The 18,454-nt window shown below is 38.8% G+C and overlaps 1 protein-coding gene across 2 annotated transcripts in view; it reads left to right on the plus strand.

Annotated features, from left to right (window-relative positions):
- The first annotated feature begins 1,300 nt into the window (after positions 1-1,300).
- The window catches only part of LOC117431662 (ras-GEF domain-containing family member 1C-like), a 72,185-nt gene continuing 55,031 nt past the window's right edge, over positions 1,301-18,454 (plus strand). Inside the window, exon 1 of one of the 2 annotated variants that reach the window (XM_058996049.1) lies at positions 1,301-2,049. The gene's annotated coding sequence lies outside the window, so the exon portion shown is untranslated. The remainder of the gene's footprint in view (positions 2,050-18,454) is intronic. The other variant, XM_034926987.2, reaches the window with a different exon arrangement.

Genomic DNA, 18,454 nt, shown 5'->3' on the forward strand with positions numbered 1-18,454 from the left:
ATTATCCTTGTATTTTTGGATCAAAATAATCGTGATCTCTTCTTTAAATTCTGAAAAACCCAATTGCAACATTTAATCGCGATTAAAAATGTTGCGATCGGATTACCAAAACGAAATCCGGATCACAGTAATCTCGATCGCATTTCGATGTTTTGAAAAACCCCAATTCCACAATATAATCCAGATCAAAGGCGGAAATCCGATACTAAAGTTTTGAAAAAACCGGCCCCAGAGCATTATTTTCTTAGATCTTCTTGAAAGTTAGTAGTTTTCCAATGAGCCTGCCGAGTTTCAAATATTGGCTCATTTTACATGTTTTTTTTTTCTGTAAGGCCGTTTTAAAAATGTAGCAGGTTAATTTATTAAAATGAATAATATTTTAAACAACGCATTAAAAATGCATAGTATTTACAGCACATCGACAATTAGGGCCACTTAATGCTGCAAATGTTTACGAGCAAACCTTTAAAAGCTTTTTGAATAGCGTTTTAAAGTCAGCATGAGAATTTAACAGCCAGGGGACCTAATCCACCCCGTGTATGAAGTGCTATTTGACAGCTACATAAATTAGATGACTTTTATCATCAAAGACATACCAAGCACAAGTCAGTTGGTGAAATCATATTCATAGCATGTTATTTAGTGCATTTACAGCAGTAAACCCCACCTACATCTCAACTTCTGATAGTCGGTTTATTGTTAAACCTAAACAGTATTTTTGGTGTCTATTTAAATTCCTCCTTCCGTAGTTTAACCGCCTACTCCAGAATATATCTATTAATAAACAGTGTGAAAAAAACAGGTAGATGTAGTCTATCTAATTCTATTGGGCTGCTGTACACCGAATATTAAATTCAGTTTATTAGCATGCCGCCTTTTCTATTCATCTAATATCTATAACTATTTATGATCCTACCAAGTAATGTAGTCCTATGCAAGTACCTACCCACGTCCATTCAGATGATGACAGGCACAGTGAAAGCTAAATCTTGGGTCAGAAAACTATAAAATAAATAAATAAATAAATAAATAAATAAATAAATAAATAAATAAATAAATAAATAAAGTCCAGAACCTGTGTATTGTATTGTGGTTTCGGGGCTTGGCTCAGAGAATGAGGAAAGATGTTTTCTGCTGGCTTTTGTTTTCTTTCCACAGTGTGTCTGCTGAATGTGGTAGCCTTTTGTGAGGTAACCTTTTTGCCCTGCAGGCATTCGCTCATTTGAATGCATGTCTCAGCACTGCCTGGGTGAGAGAGAAGACAGAGCGAGCGACTCTCACACACCCAAGAGGAAGTGGCTGTAGTATAGCACAGAGCTTATCTTAAGTGTGTCTGATTTATTTGTTGTGTGTGTTAGGTGAAAAAAGCTGCACCTGCCTCCGATATAGCGCGCCACATTGGGCAGGCCGTCGCTGCCATGGTGATGCACCCTCGTCTTTTTAGGGCAGCTCAGTGTGAGGGTTTTTTTTTTTTTTCTTTCTTGAAGGATTTGTGACGCTGCTGTCTGAAGAAGCCGGTGTGTAACCCTACCCTCCCACTATGCTTCGCTGCTCCGCTTCATTGCTTCTCGTTTTCTTGCAGAGGTGTGCGCGTCTATTGGCTGTGTGTGCGGTGTTTGCCCATTCCTCCCTGAGCAAATTTCAACTGCTTGTTTGCTTGTACTGGATTAAAACAGACCTGTTTCCCTCATTGGAGGAGGCTAACTGGATGGTTTGTTGGTGGATATACATTTGAAGCCTTCAATAACTGGAGTTACTGTGTATTGATTGGGAAGTAACACCTCGATGAAAAAAACAAAACAAAACAAAAACAAACAAGCAATGCGTTTAACTGGATCTCGGTTTCACAAATTGTGAACAGCACTTGCAAGATTTCGCTTCATTTTCTGCGCGCACTGCTGTGACTGGCTGACTTGTTTTTTGGAAACAGATTTTGTTCCCGTAAAAGCTGTATTTATAATCAGAATTCTGGATTGTTATAATCGTCTCTTATAGTTAAAGGACGCGGCTGTTTAACTGGAACACGGGGGTGATGTGTGAGTAGAATTGGTAAGTGGCGAGCACTACACACTGATTTGAACGTTGCAGGGGACTCTCTCTCTAGATATGACTTTATAAATGCATTTAACACAGCGTTTCATGCGTCCCACAAACACTGCAATGTACAATACAGAACAGAAATATTTGAAGGTCATTTTAATGTGTTGGAGTGTCCACAGCACTTAACTAAAAACACAAAATATTTTCTGGTATTACAAAGAAGAGACTAGTTTCAATGATAAACATGCAGTCATTTCAAGTACATCGTATCATATACATTCAAACTTGTATTGAGTTCAAATAGGCAATTTGGACCCTCTTATCTTCCCCAGACGTTTTATTTATTTATTTATTTATTTATTAATTATCTAACTGGGAAAAATAAATTAATCTAAAGTAGTTGTTTCGTATTCGTTTAAATGGTCTGCTTGTATGCTTTCATGATTTGAAAGAGGTACTATAATGTGTTGTGTAGATTTAAAAAAAAGATGCAATAGCTATCATATATATATATCTCAGAAACATGGTATAGGCTAGTTGAATTTTTTTTTTAATTACCTTTTAATTTTTGATTTTGCCCTTTTTGGTACACAGCAGTTTTCCTTTTTCAAATTATTATATATACTTCATTATATTTGAAGTGGAGAACAAGCCGAAAGACTTTCAAAGTAAATGATCAGTTGGTTGAAGAATTCGGTTTATTCACTCTGTGGGGTATTTAACTTGCTTCTTTACTACGAGGCTGATAAACTAAGCACGCGGTGACTGTAGTCAAATATCTGAATACACCGAGAAGCTGTGTTTGGTTCTAAAACGCTTAATACTACTTGTTAGATCGAATTAAATAACTTAAAATTATATTTTTGTTGTGATAAGTGACTACAATAGTACTGTTAAATATACGTGTGAAAAATAACTTGGAAGTAGCTAGAGCCATAGTTACGGGTATTTTTATATTAGGGTTCATTTATCAATTAACATTTATTGACGACACAGGAAGGTGTAGTACAGTAAAACAACAATAATATGCATAACCTAAAACATGTATACGCTAATATGTACAGCAGCATGTTACAGTAACGCGTGTACCGGTTTCACTAGTTGCGTGGAATTTATTGTAGCTTACTTTGTATTCTGCCTGCGGTAAGAGTTATTAAAGTGACATCTTAATAACGACCGCAGTACGGTGTCATTTACATATTAAATGTAAAAGAAGAAAGACCCATTTTAGAACATTCGGTTACTTTTCGTCCGAGTCCTCCAAATAACAATTGTCATTGTTGACAAGCTAGGCTAAAGCAAAAGGGGGAGGGGATCTCAGTGGAAACCCCACACCACTAACTTTCTATTCTCCTTGATAGCTCAAGCGTACAAACTGTCGTTCGACGTAAAATCGGCGATTAGGCTATACATGCTATGAAAGAGGATACATTAGCATTGAAAAAGAAGGCGGGTATGACTTTTATTGGGTTTAGGGTGCCATAACATTACAACAGGAGCAGCAGTGTGGAGTAGTGGTTAGGGCTCTGGACTCTTGACCAGAGGGTTGTGGGTTCAATCCCCAGTGGGGGACACTGCTGTTGTACCCTTGAGCAAGGTACTTTACCTAGATTGCTCCAGTAAAAACCTAACTGTATAAATGGGTAATTGTATGTAAAATTAATGTGATATCTGTATAATGTGAAATAATGTATAATGTGATATCTTGTAACAATTGTAAGTCGCCCTGGATAAGGGCGTCTGCTAAGAAATAATAATAATAATAATAATAAAAATCCCATCCAGATCGAGATGATAATGAAACATGTTGTTGCCAATTTCAACCCGACTCCATTGGTCAGCCATGCATATGAACCATTAACTATGAATCTACAGTGAATCGTCAGGATTGTAGTCGTTTCTGTACATGTAAACTAATCGATTATTATAATAATGGATTCTTTATGCTAATAGTGTCGCTGGCATGTATTCTGTAATCTGTAGAAAGCCTATGACAGACATAGCGGACGGACAGTGGGTGATCGGTTGACAGGTGCTTCCCCATAGAAGTGCATTCAAAGCGGTGACATTTCTGGAGAGCAGTCTTTGCTGCAGAAGTCAGTCAGGGTTAGGGATGCTTTCAGAGCAATTTAAACACCTTGCGGACATAACCTGTCATAGCAGTGCTGTCCTGACTCTACAGTTTTATGACCCTAGTTCCTATTTTTTTTTGTCCAACCTCTCTATATGCAGATTTTCACAGGAAGCTATTAGCAGAATTATAAATCTGCAGGTGATTGCCGATTAAATTAAAAAGGCACATAAAAATTCCCATGTGTCATTCGTTTCACTTATTTTAGTGCCTGCTACATTTTCTAGTCAGCATGGCAACTAGGATTATTTAATGTGCGGTCAAACCGTGACCGACTAGACATTTTAAAGATGACATGAAGGCGAGGGGGAGGATGGTAAAATAGTCTTTAGGTCACCATGTGAGTGAAAGGTCAGCAGGACTTGTGTGTGGATATTAATGCAGTGCTTTGACTCACATGGTGACAATAATCCATTGATACCACCACTGAAGTGACTTCAAGGTCACAAGGAAATTGCATTATGTTTCCTTGTCATTAATTAGGAGAGGATATTTCAATAGGGATTACCAGACAGACTATGCCAGCAGTATACTGGAGCTGTATTCCAAACATGTTCATCTGCGCTCTGCACAATGAGCACATTCACTGCAGCAGCAGTTATTAGAGGCACGGTTACTTCCAGTATTTCTGACCCGTTTAAAAGCTTTCACCCTGAGAAACTCGCATGGAGTCCTAATCAGCCTTTAGGATTGTTTAGTAGTGTTTTGACAGCAATGGGGCTCTCATGCTGTGCGTGTTCAGATTCTATTCAGTAAGGGGAGGGAGAAGATATTAGTATGACTTGGGTCCCAATGTTTTTATTTCTGGATTACTGTGCTAGCCATAGCAGAGCTTTCTTATGTCATTTAAAACCCTGCAAAAGCTGCAGCGAGAGCATGTAGGAACTGAATCTCTTGGGCTTAGAACCAAGAAAAAAATGCATGGGGGCGGGGGCATTTGATTGACATTGAACAAGTTAACATAATGTGGAGACTTTGGATAGGAGACATTTCTTCTACACAGTGTGTGTATGGAATGGGTTACCCAGTCGTTTTGATAGGAGACACTTCTTTTGTTGATGCTGAATCAATGGCATCCTTTATGACCTAACCAGCTACTAGGAACCAGACGAGCACTGATGGAGCAAATGGCCTTGTTTTGTTAATAAATTGTTTTGTGTTATGTTTGGAGTGATGTAATGGCATGCAGGTTTTAAGCAGATTTCTGCCCAAAGTAAAAATTCCTTTGTGGGAATGGAAACAAACTGGACTGTGTATACTAGATACATAGAAGCCTAATACATAGGAGGCTGTGTGGTCCAGTGGTTAAAGAAAAGGGCTTGTAACCAGGAGGTCCCCGGTTCAAATCCCACCTCAGCCACTGACTCATTGTGTGACCATCAGCAAGTCACTTAATCTCCTTGTGCTCCGTCTTTCGGGTGAGAAGTAATTGTAAGTGACTCTGCAGCTGATGCATAGTTCACACACCCTAGTCTCTGTAAGTCGCCTTGGATAAAGGCGTCTGCTAAAAATAAACAAAAAAAAAACTGTGGATGACATGTGCAATTATAATTTAATTTAATTCAATTTAAGTTGCTTCCTTCATTTTGATTATTTGTTTTTTGGATCAGTCTGTTGATTTTAGATAATATTTGACTCATGAAAGAAATTACCTTAGCTGCAACCTTCCGCCTACACATATCTGTCATCTATTTTATCTTTTTTTTGTCTCTCTGCCCAGTGTGCAGTTGTATCATAACAATACAGGCGAACCAGCATAAATGTAATCAGATATTTTCTTGAATCAGTTCTCTCTTCCTAGCTAGAAAGGCGAGTAGTTTATATTAGTATGAGCGCTAACCTACCATACAGTTTGCACCCTGGAGAGGAAAAATCACAGTATCTTTGCAGAGCTTCAGAAATAATTTCCTTATTCGCACTTGCCTGAGGCTTGGCTGCTGAGATCCAAAGTACGTCTTAAGTGTGATTAAATGTCACATCGTTACTGCTCTGGAACAGAGCTGCACTTGCTGACTTGTCACATTCAGCGATTGGAAACGGCACTAGGATTGCTGCTTATATTCATTCAATGAAAAGCACAATGTGGGACATTCAGAGTTTAAAACTGCAGTCTGACAGCCCTGTTCAATGTAACTCTACTTACTGCGTTATTGTACAGTTCAGCCTGTGCACCCTGCTGTGAAAGAATTGAAGCAGGTCTTGTTGGCAGTCCAGTTTGTTACAAAGGACAATGTGCTGTTTGTTCTGCTCTGTGATTGGGTGGGCTAATTAAGGCTATCGCTTGGTGCATGATAAAGCTTTGCAAAGACAGTTACTGCAAGTTATTCAACCTACTGTGACTGTAGGTCACTCTGACTTATTGTATCAAGATATTGGTGGACACGTGATTGCCTCAGCAGATTTCATGAAGCTAATCACAAGCATTTCTTATTAAATGCTCATCTATACATGCTGGGAGTGTAGCGCCTGGTTCTCATTATATTGACTGCTCTGACTTTAAGATTCGTGACATGTGTTTTTGAAGGAATGCCTGGTGTTGCTAATTGTTTCGTAAGATCCATTCAGGAGTAATAGACCACACTCTGGCAGAACAATGTATTTGGCATGAAATGGGCTTAGGTGCATAGTAAGAGAATCTAAGCCTTACATATCTTCATTTTTTCATGAACCTTGCAGTATATCAAAAGCCTGTACTGGAAGGGTTAGCAGTCTCAGTTATAAATGAGCAGCCAACAATAATAATAATAATAATAATAATAATTTAAATGATCATAAATCAAACTCCAATTTACTCCCTACTTAGTAGTTTGTTTTCTCTCCCACACTCTGTTTTTTCTGCATTTTTTAAATAAACATCTGTACGATGTACAATAAATAAGTGATAATATTACAATAACTGATTACAGTGCCAAACTTGTTCTACTGTAACTGTTGTTATCAAGTTTGACAGGCAGACAGCTAAATATAGCCCTCAGTTATAAGATAATGTAGTATGAATGAGCCACATTTTACTATTCAAATACTGTTGAATAAATCCAGCTGAGTATGTAAGGGGAGGTTGTTTTGTTATTTCACCAACTGCTGAAGTTAGGAGAAAAGTTTGAAAAACAGTGTTGGTTTACCTTTATAATCCAATTGACCTTGAAGAAACCACATCCATACCAACTCAACCAGAGCTGTTGCCCCACCGTCTCAGATTTTGCTAGAAAAATTCACCTGGGGGTTTTCGGGCCCGCTGAGTTCAGAAATGATCATTTTTTTATTTTTACATTTTTTTTAATTTCCCGTCGAGCTGTGAGCTGGCAAAGGTCAACCTAAAGTGAAAATGTGACCATGACCAGAAAATTCACCCTGATAATAATATGTTACCATTCTCCCTTAGTGCCATTGCATTGGCAAGGTTAATGGTTAAGGATTAACTGCACCAACCTAACCTGTCATATTAGAATGGGGCAAACACCTTGCTTCATCTCCCTTCTCTTGTTAGAGATGTCAAGTCATTTAATTACAATAAGATGCACTTCAGAAATATCCATTGTGGCAGAAAATGAGAAATAGCTACATATTAAAAGTACCATAGTCAGCTAATTAAGCCCATGTTGAAAATAACAGCTGTAGTATAAAGCTCCAATTTCTGGAAAAAACATATCCAGTTTTTCTGTTTGTTTCCCTGAGCCCAAGTAGAGCTTGCTGGTTGCAGGCATAACCACCTGTTGCTGCAGATTGTATCATGAGCAAGTGACTGATGCTAGGATTACATTCTGATGGTGGCTTATAAAAAGTACAAAATAACAAAAACTGTGATTACTGCAAGAAATCATATATTGGTAACAATGAATAATCTGCCAACATTTTATGACCTAAGTGTGTCATAGTAAGAGCATAAAGTGTAATAAAGCATAGGTAAACATTGTAAAGCAGAGAGAGGTATGGTAAAGCATGTTAAAAACATGGTAAACCAAAAACAATGCATAGTATATCAATGGGAAAAGTGCAAAATTACTGTGCAGATTTACTGCAGTAAACTTTATAAGGAGGTTGCTGTTTGTTTTATTTGCTTGTACTTTTAAAAACCTGCTATAAGGCTAGCGCTGGCAAAATTAATTTGTTATCTGAGAGTAGCTGTTATTTACTTCATGCTAATATTGGACTCAGCTTTCACCAAGATAAAATGAGACAGTAGTGGTGGGGACCAACCAAGACATAACTTCACTGCAATGTCACACAAGACGTAACTTCACTGCAACATCGCCCAAGACGTAACTTCACTGCAACGCAGGGTTTCCCCTGGGTTCTAGATTTGTGTAGTCACTAGTGACTAATACTTTCTAAAAACATTAGTCACTCCAGATATTCAATAGTCACTACTGGCGCACAGCTCAAGTTTTCAAGGGTGTTATGAATTCTGTTTTTATTTTATACCTTAAATCACTGTATTGACCAAAACAATTATTTAATTAAACCATTTTAATAATGCTCTACAGTTTAAATAAATTGGTAATTTACAGCTGTAAAGTTTTAGAACATTAAAATTCAAGAACCAGATTTATTTGCCCTGAAAAGCTACATACAGACACAGAATGCATTATGAATTACTTATACCATGTATGTCTTTTTACAATAAAAAGAAAAAAAAAACAGTGTTAGAACATTATATACAACCCATGGAAACAGAGTTTTGCAATAGGGCTGAAACTTTGCTGCTTTTTTCTTTTTCTTTTATCTGACGCTTGTGAGCTTTGTTCTTTTTTATCTGGTGTTCTGAATCCAAGTCTTCATCTTCTACAACGTGTTGTTCTGTTTGGTCTATTTCACCCTTGCTGTGGCCACGCTGAAAAAAACGAGTGGATTTTCTTCTGCGACATTTTACAGTATTGGCTAACAGTTTTGTTTTTTAATTCGCGCGCACAAGTTTACCGCAATCATGTATTTATATTGATGATAAAGTTATGGAAAAGAAGGCAAAGTAAAGTTCACTATCTATGCATCTCTACAGCTGACCTCAATATGAAAACATATTACTGGCATTTTTAAATTATTGGTGATTAAAACGTACAGTACTGATGTTAATTAAAAAAGAATAATAAAACGCTTACCTAGTATCAGTGTGATGGATGTCCCTGCTTGTTTCCACACAAATCACTGGTGATGGCAGGGAAATTGGAGAGAGCTTCAGTCGCAAGACATTTTTGGCGTTTTTAATCTTTGATGGTATTTCGTCTTGATCGCCCTTTGCTAGTAATGTACTAGTATTGAGCAAAAAATCCACATTTTTTCACTGGATTGAAAGCTAAAAACTCTTACTACTCTCACACCAGACGTAACGGCTTGTCAAACTAGACCGCATGACAATACTGCGGTTTCTGAATGGCAATTTTGAAATGTAGTACTTAAGTTACAATAAACTTTAATCGGGTCATTGAAAAGAATAAATATTGACTTGCAGGCATGAACGCACACAGGAAATAAAATTATTTAAAGACTAGGCTTTTAGTTTTTTAAACTTTTTTGTATCCCAGACAGACTGCAGTAACCACCCAACTGTTTATATTACATTTAAACAACAGGGCTTATTTAAAATGTACATATTTAATATGTAAATTAGTCGTGTGTGCACTGAACGCTCTGTCACAGCACATCAGTCTGGTGTTCGTGATTAAACGTTGATTACATGACAAAAGTTTGCAATAGATTGGCAAGTGGTACTAAATAAAATGCGTTGTCTGCATTTTCAGAATTTTTCTTGAGTACCCCAGGGGGAAGGGGAACCCCAGTTTGAAAACTGCTAGAAGAAACCACATTACCAACAGATACAGTTTAATAGTAGTAGTATTTAAATGCCGTTGTCCTCACTGGTAAATTCTTCCAGCTTCCCCTTTTTTTTGACAATTTCCATATAAAAAACAGCATTTTTATCTTGACATTTCATTCTTAGCCCCCCAAGTAAATATTTTGGACAGTTTTCAAAACAATTGTTGCTTTATTTTTTCACGTTGGTGTTGTTGATAATATGATAAACGCGTATATCTGCTTCAGGTTAAACGATTGTCCGTGTTACACAGAACACTACAAAAAAATGTCAAATATACACTATGTATTTTGTTGGTTTTGTGGATTTGCTATGTTTTTAACTTATTTTAATACTGCACATAATTATATAGTTTAGAAAATGCTACTTACCAAAACCATGCTGCACGTGAACTGTATTACATACTAATTTCCTTTATTCCGATTCCAGTGGTGTTTTCTCAATGCAAGATGTATTGTAGGCATATATACAGTGCCGTATAAAACCACATACACTGTATATAATTTTATCATGCTCGTTATAGGCCTACTGGCGAAATGGTCAAGAGACAGTTGGTGCTTAACACATACGGAATAATTTTGGCCCTGAATTTTAGCATTTTTGGTCATAGAAAAGACACATTTCACATATTTTATAACGTTACCATAGGCTACTTTTTTTTTTTTTTTTTTTTTTAGTTAATGCGTTTTCGTTTCATAAATCTTCTACACACAGTATTTTTAAGCACAACTATAATATTTCAACAGTCACTGCCGAAGCTTATTACTTATTCTTCCAGAAGTAATGGTCGGGTGTAACAGTGATACGAGGTTATATTTGCGCCGGGCCATGTTGTTAACAAGCCTGATGTTGTCGTCAGGCTTTACTGTGAAACTGCCTGTAACCAGGGCGGTTCGAGCGCATTCTACTGGACTGGAGAATAATGGCACGGGAGTTTAATTATGAAAACGCAAGTATAAACAAACAAGTAAAAAAGATTAGCCTGTCGCCAGACTTGTCATGGTAATACAATATGTATTCATTTACTGCATATTGGTATTGATTGCGTCTGGTCAGGGAAGGGGGACACATGAGCGCGTTAAGAGAATTTCAGCGGGACATTGGCGCAACGGCGCGGCCTAGCGCAAACACTGTGGATGCAAAGGTTTGAGCAGAACTCTCTGTAGTCGTGAAAGCGCAGCAGCAGAAGCTGTCAGGTTGCAAAGAATAATGTGAGGCTGACAGCTACAGCAGCACCTAGTACAGCCATATATCTGCTAAGAAATAAATAGTAATAATAATAAAGCGGTCTGGGTTACCATGGTAACTGACACGCAACATGAAACTGAGGCGCTGAATGGCTGACTGCATTTACGTCGCCTACCACGGGATGAGAACGTTGCAGAGTCAATGAATCGATGAGGCCGAGGCGCTGATCTGATCAGCAGCAGTGACTCTATGGTTTAGCGATCCCTTCTTTTGAAGAACGAGACGTTGTGTGTGACTTTAACAAAAGGGATTTTTTTTTTTATAGTACAAACAGAAACGATCGTCACTAGTGACGATTCCACATTTTTTTTGTCGTCACTTTCAAAAACCATTCGCAAATTACGAGAGTGACGAGCAACAGCAAAACCCCTGCCTGAGACTGAAAAGAAGCGGACGGCTGACGGCACACGTTTCGGAGAACGCGTGTGTCCGTCTTTGTCCCTCCAGAGTCAGCACGGGGGTGGCAGCGGTGAGCTGGGTTGAAATAAAAAAAGAATTGGGTTGAAATAAAAAAAATAAAATAAAGCTCCAGAAGGACGAATGCTTAGCGGTTAAGATGCTCCCTTGTGGTGTGCGTGGTCGCTGGGTTCACATCCAGCTTCACCCCTGTTGCATTGCAGATGCGCCCTTGTGGTGTGCGTGGTCGCCGGTTCACATCCAGCTTCACCCCTGTTGCATTGCAGATGCTCCCTTGTGGTGTGCGTGGTCGCTGGGTTCACATCCAGCTTCACCCCTGTTGCATTGCAGATGCTCCCTTGTGGTGTGCGTGGTCGCCGGGTTCACATCCAGCTTCACCCCTGTTGCATTGCAGATGCTCCCTTGTGGTGTGCGTGGTCGCCGGGTTCACATCCAGCTTCACCCCTGTTGCATTGCAGATGCTCCCTTGTGGTGTGCGTGGTTGCCGGTTCAGATCCAGCTTCACCCCTGTTGCATTGCATATGCTCCCTTGTGGTGTGCGTGGTTGCCGGTTCACATCCAGCTTCACCCCTGTTGCATTGCATATGCTCCCTTGTGGTGTGCGTGGTCGCCGGTTCACATCCAGCTTCACCCCTGTTGCATTGCATATGCTCCCTTGTGGTGTGCGTGGTCGCTGGGTTCACATCCAGCTTCACCCATGTTGCACTGCTGTCGTGACTCGGATCTCACAGCCGATCGCTGAAGTTAAATTGAGACAAGTGTAACTGTAATACACTGTCATTACAGATATTGAGCCCTGTCTGAGATGAGGTTGAAACGCTCACTTGTCACTGATTAGCACCCAGCGTCCAGCCTGTCACACAACTATTTGAAATATGATTGGGTTAAGTAACCATAAATAAGAAAGTCTACTGACCTTAATCCAGCTTGTGGTTTGGGTCTACTTCGTGATTCATTCATTGTGTGGTATTGTTAAATTTAGAACGCTTCTAGCACCATTAAAGTTTGTAAATGTAAATGCATTACAACAACTAATACCTTGAGAGTGAAGGCAACCAGCTATTACATGAATGAACACATTTTATTGCTACAATGGGATTCATTTATTTTTATGCTGGCACCAGCCAGAAAGGTATCTAATGAATGCAAAAAGCGTTGGTGCTTCTTGACTATTGAGCCAGCTCCACTCTGAATTCAATACATCTATTGTGCAATGTAAGATCTGAAAGTAAAGCCAGCAACACTGCTGGTAAGGGGCCACTGAAATGATCCTGTCTAGCTTTTCATATAGAAATTTGTTAGAATACGTCAATGCAGGATTGTGTTTTTTTTATTTAGTGCAGTGGAATTAGCCCAACAAGAATACAGCTTTTCACAAGGCTTTTAACAAGGTGAATTGCTAAGGAAGTAAACAATTGGTCCTGCAACAGCACCATTAGATAACATTCTTCATTGTGGATAATGCTGACAGATAGGGGATTACAGATATTCTGAGGCTTGGAAAGGTTCAGGCATGTGTACTATTAGGCCTGTATAACACAATGTCGCCCAACATTCAAATGAAACACATTTAATATAATAGTCTCTGGTTAAGGGTGTAATGGTACTTTTTAAAATTTATTTCCAAAATCCTGAAATGGGAAGCCTTTGAGGTTAAATAACAATAATGGTACGATGGCCGTGCAACTTTAATCATATAAACATCAAAAAGCTTAAACAATATTGCATTTTACTATGTTTCTAGCTACAAATAAACTGTTTTAGAATGACATAATGCTGTATTTGAAAAGCTGCTGTATTACATGTCTTAAACAACTTTAAAAATAAATGGTTTTATTGAACTGTAAACTCCTGAATACAAAACAAATTCATCCTTATGCAGTACAGAAAAGTGTATATTAATATACATCCTATGCTGTATCCGTTAATAAGTACCATATTTACTCGACAAGAAATCACTGCTTAATCCAACTCCCCCCATCATTATTATGAAATATTACATTCAGATCACCAAACGTTTTAGCCAAATTACCAGCATAGTAACTAGCAACAGTAAGCAGCAAACAACAAAACTGGAAGAGAAAACAAACTGAGAAAACCAAAAATAATGTACCTAACAGAGTATCAGCCTTTTGTAATTTAGCAACCAAACTAAAGTTCCTATTATTAGGGATGTGATAACAATTGCAGTTGGTTTATATTAAATACAATGGCATAATTCAAAGCTAGATTTTTAAAAAGAACCCCACACCTGCTCAAGACCTACTCAAGATGGCTGCTGGACAAACCCTATAAAAGCCAGTAATCCTGGGAGAAACAGCACGCGCAAATGATTCCCCCAAAATGGGGCTTGTATTGGAAGGAATACAGTAGATGTGCTCCCTCCCGTTTTACCCCGTTGTACAGACTGTGAATATTTTGTATGCAGTTTTTATATATGTACATTTAACATTTGATATTAGCTATTTCTTTCCTTTTTATTACAATTATAAATGTATTCTACAGTACAAATCTGTAAATCGTCCTACAGCTAAGCTAGGAAACGCTTTGCATCAATGAAGAATACATTGAAAGGAGTTTCTTTAGTAGCTCCTTTAGCAGGATGTCTGAGCTACTGGTTATTAGCACTTGTTAGGATTTAAAGCATAGCACTTGTAATGTTATGTCACACGTAGTTAAGCGCTTAAAGAAATGCACCAACAAAACATATTAAACGCTTGAATTCCTCCAAGGGACTCCAACCGAGACCAAGCTGTGATTGTAGTCGGGTTTAATTGGCTATAAGAGATTAACACATCTGCTTCTGATTCTGTGTGCACTGTGCTGTTCCCTCTGCCTATTAGTTCATTTTTTTCTCTTTTCCTTTAAGTTCCTTCTAATTATTCCTCTTTTTAGAAACATCCCTGTAAGTGTAAGCAGGAATGATTGCAAACAAGGTGCCCTTCTGTATGGTGAGGCGGCTGGCTTCGAGGCAAATGTGTTCCGCTGGTTTGAATCCACTGGGATCGTTTCCTGCCTGAGGTGTCAAAATTTGATAGAATCAGCACCGGTAGCCATTTACACATTGGCCTCTTGGCTAGACTCAAGAACTAATGCTGTATGTATGACATAATACAAAGATGGCTTCTTATATTTGTATCCCGAGAAGAGTTTAACATATTAATCAAAGTGACTGTCGAGCCAGTCCCCAGATGTATGCTGCATCAGAGTCTTTATTCATTTCAGTAGAGCTGAGTCTGCAGATTTAACAAGCACCTGTTCCTGTGTACCGTACAATAACAGATTTGTAAAAAAAATTGTGGGGTTTGATCAGCAGTAATTTTAGCTTTCATGTACCGTACATGATAGACAAACAATGTCGGCAGCACACTCTGGGGTTGTGTCACACTTATGTACAGTCGGCACTCATTTCACAGGTGCTAGAATTCACTGATGTTTCACAAGTTCAGATATGATTGCATTCTGGATTGCTGCAGAGTCACATTCCCTGATGGAATTAGAGGTGGCAGTCATTGAGGAATGGTCATGTATCCCTCCAGAACAATTGAAATGCCTTGCAGACTTGTCACTTGTCATGGAGGCCTTACACCTTATGGAAAGTGGTTTGGCAGGTGTTTCTATTTCTTTGTCTAACCTCTGTGCGGTTCTGTGACAGGATGGCAGAGTAGTGACGTACTCACACCAGGAAGCTGACACAGAGGCAGACAGGTATTTGCGGGTGAAAAGCTCTGGTGCGTGGTTTTTATTGCAATAAAAATAAATGAAAAGGTCTAACAAAAACACAGCTAACAGAACCAAAAATAAAAGCAATAACAAAACAATCCCAAACACAAAACACCAAACAAATCCTGTGCTGGTCTGCCCAGCACGAGTAGCAATTGCTTTCTTTCTCTTTTTTTTTCTTTCAGATCTCTCTTGCTCACTCACGTTCCTCCTCCTCGAACACCCACCTTGAACAACAAAAGCTGTGGGTTCTTATGCATGTGCCGATTGGAGATTCTGCACAGGGTTTTTATATCAGCGTGGTCGACTGCCGACCACACATTCTCACGAGCTGTCTAGCAGAGATGAGATGCTAACACCGCCTCTGCCAGACCACATTTAAACTATACAACAAGAAAAAAACACCACCTTCAAATCACCCGTTCTAATACCAAAACAATACAGTATTTACAATACACTCACTTGTGCTAAATAAACACAACACAATACAGTATTTACAAGCAGGGCTTTGCCCTGCCCCCTGATTATGTGCAGGGCTCTGTTCTGCCCTGTCACAGGTTCTTACATTTTCTGGTATAGAAGGAAGACTTCACTATCTACAGACGTGCTCAAATTTGTTGGTACCCCTTTACAAAAAACGAAGAATGCACAATTTTCTCTGAAATAACTTGAAACTGACAAAAGTAATTGGCATCCACCATTGTTTATTCCATATTTAATAGAAATCAGACTTTGCTTTTGATTTTTTATTCAACATAATATTGTAAATAATAAAACAAATGAAAATGGCATGGACAAAAATGATGGGACCGCTAACCTAATATTTTGTTGCACAACCTTTATAGGCAATCACTGCAATCAAACGTTTTCTGTAGCTCTCAATGAGACTTCTGTACCTGTTAACAGGTAGTTTGGCCCACTCTTCCTGAGCAAACTACTCCAGCTGTCTCAGGTTTGATGGGTGCCTTCTCCAGACCTCAAGTTTCAGCTCTTTCCATAGATGTTCGATAGGATTCAGATCAGGACTCATAGAAGGCCACTTCAGAATAGTCCAATGTTTTGTTCTTATCCATTCTTGGGTGCTTTTAGCTGTGTGTTTTGGGTCATTATCCTGTTGGAGGACCCATGACCTGCGACTGAGACAGAGCTTTCTGACACTGGGCAGTACGTTTCGCTCCAGAATACCTTGATAGTCTTGAGATTTCATTGTGCCCTGCACAGATTCAAGGCACCCTGTGCCAGGCGCAGCAAAGCAGCCCCAAAACATAACCAAGCCTCCTCCATGTTTCACTGTAGGTATGGTGTTCTTTTCTTTGAAAGCTTCATTTTTTCGTCTGTGAACATAGAGCTGATGTGACTTGCCAAAAAGCTCCAGTTTTGACTCATCTGTCCAAAGGACATTCTCCCAGAAGGACTGTGGCTTGTCAATATGCAATTTAGCAAATTCCAGTCTGGCTTTTTTATGTTTTTCTTTCAAAAGTGGAGTCCTCCTGGGTCTTCTTCCATGGAGCCCACTTTCGCTCAAAAAGCGACGGATGATGCGATCAGAAACTGACGTACCTTCACCTTGGAGTTCAGCTTGTATCTCTTTGGCAGTTATCCTTGGTTCTTTTTCTACCATTCGCACTATCCTTCTGTTCAATCTGGGGTCGATTTTCCTCTTGCGGCCGCGCCCATGGAGGTTGGCTACAGTTCCATGGACCTTAAACTTCTTAATAATGTTTGCAACTGTTGTCACAGGAACATCAAGCTGCTTGGAGATGGTCTTGTAGCCTTTACCTTTACCATGCTTGTCTATTAGTTTCTTTCTGATCTCCTCAGACAACTCTCTCCTTTGCTTTCTCTGGTCCATGTTCAGTGTGGTGCACACAATGATACCAAACAGCACAGTGACTACTTTTCTCCATTTAAATAGGCTGAATGACTGATTACAAGATTGGAGACATGTGTGATACTAATTAAAGAAACTAATTAGTTTGAAATATCACTATAATCCAATTATTTATTATCTTTTCTAAGGGGTACCAACAAATGTGTCCAGGCCATTTTAGAATATCTTTGAAGAATAAGCAATAATTCATCTCTTTTCACAGCTTCTTTGCTTTATTCTATGACATACCAAAGGCATGCAAGTATACATGATAAAATAGCTTTTAATTTCATCACTTTTCAGGAGGAATGAAGCATTATTTCAATGAGCTGTAAGGGTACCAACAAATTTGAGCACGTCTGTATATAGACTTCTTCAAACTGAAACGCTATTGAAAAGTTTCAAGTTATAAACCCTCACTATCTACCACAGAACAACCAGTGATCTACTCGATATGATTGACTATAAACAATGTTTATATTACTATCAAAAATATTGGATTTGTTTACGAGTGATGTCACAGAGGTAAGAACCTAACATGCTTGGCCAGTTACGAGTAACTATCTGATCTCAAAGCTATCTCCACTTCATTTTCAACTGGACACAGTTGAAAATGATAGACCGAGCAGAGGAAAGGAGACACTTCTTCACACAGAGAGAGGTGAGGGTATGGAATGGGTTATCCATCCATGTTGTTGAGGCAGGATCACTTGGATCCTGACCCAACTTGACAAAGTTCTGTTTTTACCACGTAATGTATGTTTAAAGGTCTGACTACCCTTACCAAAACCAACAAAAAGTTGATCTGCTCGAAACTAGTTGTTTATGTAAACCACCTTTCAACAACTACAGTTGAGGCTAAATACTTTGTTTAAACTACTGTAGTTAAATTGGAGTTGTTAACAAAATGATAGTTTCCTTTTAGCTCAATCATTGGCCTGCCTTTGCTCTTTCTGGATGTCTTTCAACAAGCTCTTTCCATGCCTGTCATACATGTTCTGTTTATCTACTTGTAACCCTTAAACATTATGTTTGATTATATCTACACACACATAATGTAATACTTTCATATTGAGTTGAATCAGCATTGAATACAATGAAAAAGTCTGCTCCTGCGTTGAAAGTTAAATATTTCATAGTCAATCAGTTCAGATGGCAAATGATCCGGTTAAGTTACCACACCAAGTTAACCACTTGTCAGTGCCACACGTATCCA

Source organism: Acipenser ruthenus, chromosome 22 (assembly GCF_902713425.1).
Source record: "Acipenser ruthenus chromosome 22, fAciRut3.2 maternal haplotype, whole genome shotgun sequence".
Taxonomy (NCBI): Eukaryota; Metazoa; Chordata; class Actinopteri; order Acipenseriformes; family Acipenseridae; genus Acipenser; species Acipenser ruthenus.